Genomic DNA, 2,983 nt, shown 5'->3' with positions numbered 1-2,983 from the left:
GCATAATACCACTTCTCTTCTCCTGTATGCTGGGTATAATTCTCAGTATCTGTTCTCATTCTGTATGCATGGACTCTGCATAATACCACTTCTCTTCTCCTGCTGGGTATAATTCTCAGTATCTGTTCTCATTCTGTATGCATGGACTCTGCATAATACCACTTCCCTTCTCCTGTATGCTGGGTATAATTCTCAGTATCTGTTCTCATTCTGTATGCATGGACTCTGCATAATACCACTTCTCTTCTCCTGCTCGGTATAATTCTCAGTATCTGTTCTCATTCTGTATGCATGGACTCTGCATAATACCACTTCCCTTCTCCTGTATGCTGGGTATAATTCTCAGTATCTGTTCTCATTCTGTATGCATGGATTCTGCATAATACCACTTCTCTTCTACTGCTGGGTATAATTCTCAGTATCTGTTCTCATTCTGTATGCATGGACTCTGCATAATACCACTTCCCTTCTCCTGTATGCTGGGTATAATTCTCAGTATCTGTTCTCATTCTGTATGCATGGACTCTGCATAATACCACTTCTCTTCTCCTTTATGCCGGGTATAATTCTCAGTATCTGTTCTCATTCTGTATGTATAGACTCTGCATAATACCACTTCTCTTCTCCTGTATGCTGGGAATAATTCTCAGTATCTGTTCTTATTCTGTTTGCATGGATTATGCATAATACCACTTCTCTTCTACTGCTGGGTATAATTCTCAGTATCTGTTCTTATTCTGTTTGCATGGATTCTGCATAATACCACTTCTCTTCTACTGCTGGGTATAATTCTCAGTATCTGTTCTCATTCTGTATGCATGGACTCTGCATAATACCACTTCCCTTCTCCTGTATGCTGGGTATAATTCTCAGTATCTGTTCTCATTCTGTATGTATGGACTCTGCATAATACCACTTCCCTTCTCCTGTATGCCGGGTATAATTCTCAGTATCTATTCTCATTCTGTATGCATGGACTCTGCATAATACCACTTCTCTTCTCCTGTATGCTGGGTATAATTCTCAGTATCTGTTCTTATTCTGTATGCATGGACTCTGCATAATACCACTTCTCTTCTACTGCTGGGTATAATTCTCAGTATCTGTTCTCATTCTGTATGCATGGACTCTGCATAATACCACTTCTCTTCTCCTTCTGGGTGTAATTCTCAGTATCTGTTCTCATTCTGTATGCATGGACTCTGCATAATACCACTTCTCTTCTCCTGTATGCTGGGTATAATTCTCAGTATCTGTTCTCATTCTGTATGCATGTACTCTTCATAATACCAATTCTCTTCTCCTGTATGCTGGGTATAATTCTCAGTATCTGTTTTCATTCTGTATGTATGGACTCTGCATAATTCCACTTCTCTTCTCCTGTATGCTGGGTATAATTCTCAGTATCTGTTCTCATTCTGTATGCATGGACTCTGCATAATACCACTTCTCTTCTCCTGCTGGGTATAATTCTCAGTATCTGTTCTCATTCTGTATGCATGGATTCTGCATAATACCACTTATCTTCTCCTGTATGCTGGGTATAATTCTCAGTATCTGTTCTCATTCTGTATGCATGGACTCTGCATAATACCATTTCTCTTCTCCTTCTGGGTATTATTCTCAGTATCTGTTCTCATTCTGTATACATGGACTCTGCATAATACCACTTCTTTTCTCCTGCATGCTGGGTATAATTCTCAGTATCTGTTCTCATTCTGTATGTATGGACTCTGCATAATACCACTTCTCTTCTCCTGTATGCTGGGTATAATTCTCAGTATCTGTTCTCATTCTGTATGCATGGACTCTGCATAATACCACTTCTCTTCTACTGCTGGGTATAATTCTCAGTATCTGTTCTCATTCTGTATGCGTGGATTCTGCATAATACCACTTATCTTCTCCTGTATGCTGGGTATAATTCTCAGTATCTGTTCTCATTCTGTATGCATGGACTCTGCATAATACCACTTCTCTTCTCCTTCTGGGTATTATTCTCAGTATCTGTTCTCATTCTGTATACATGGACTCTGCATAATACCACTTCTTTTCTCCTGCATGCTGGATATAATTCTCAGTATCTGTTCTCATTCTGTGTGCATGGACTCTGCATAATACCACTTCTCTTCTCCTGTATGCTGGGTATAATTCTCAGTATCTGTTCTGATTCTGTATGCATGGATTCTGCATAATACCACTTCTTTTCACCTGTATGCTGGGTATAATTCTCAGTATCTGTTCTCATTCTGTATGCTTGGATTCTGCATAATACCACTTCTTTTCACCTGTATGCTGGGTATAATTCTCAGTATCTGTTCTCATTCTGTATGCATGGATTCTGCATAATACCACTTCTCTTCTACTGCTGGGTATAATTCTCAGTATCTGTTCTCATTCTGTATGCATGGACTCTGCATAATACCACTTCTCTTCTACTGCTGGGTATAATTCTCAGTATCTGTTCTCATTCTGTATGTATGGACTGTGCATAATACCACTTCTTTTCACCTGTATGCTGGGTATAATTCTCAGTATCTGTTCTCATTCTGTATGTATGGACTCTGCATAATACCACTTCTCTTCTCCTGTATGCTGGGTATAATTCTCAGTATCTGTTTTCATTCTGTATGCATGAACTCTGGATAATACCACTTCTCTTCTCCTGTATGCTGGGTATAATTCTCAGTATCTGTTCTCATTCTGCATGTATGGACTCTGCATAATACCGCTTCTCTTCTCCTGTATGCTGGGTATAATTCTCAGTATCTGTTCTCATTCTGTATGTATGGATTCTGCATAATACCACTTCTTTTCACCTGTATGCTGGGTATAATTCTCAGTATCTGTTCTCATTCTGTATGCATGGATTCTGCATAATACCACTTCTCTTCTACTGCTGGGTATAATTCTCAGTATCTGTTCTCATTCTGTATGCATGGACTCTGCATAATACCACTTCTCTTCTCCTGTATGCTGGGTA

This window comes from Staurois parvus, unplaced genomic scaffold, assembly GCF_062004578.1.
Source record: "Staurois parvus isolate SC_StPar_1 unplaced genomic scaffold, SC_StPar_1.0 ptg001760l, whole genome shotgun sequence".
Lineage (NCBI taxonomy): Eukaryota > Metazoa > Chordata > Amphibia > Anura > Ranidae > Staurois > Staurois parvus.
This window is presented reverse-complemented; position numbering follows the sequence as displayed.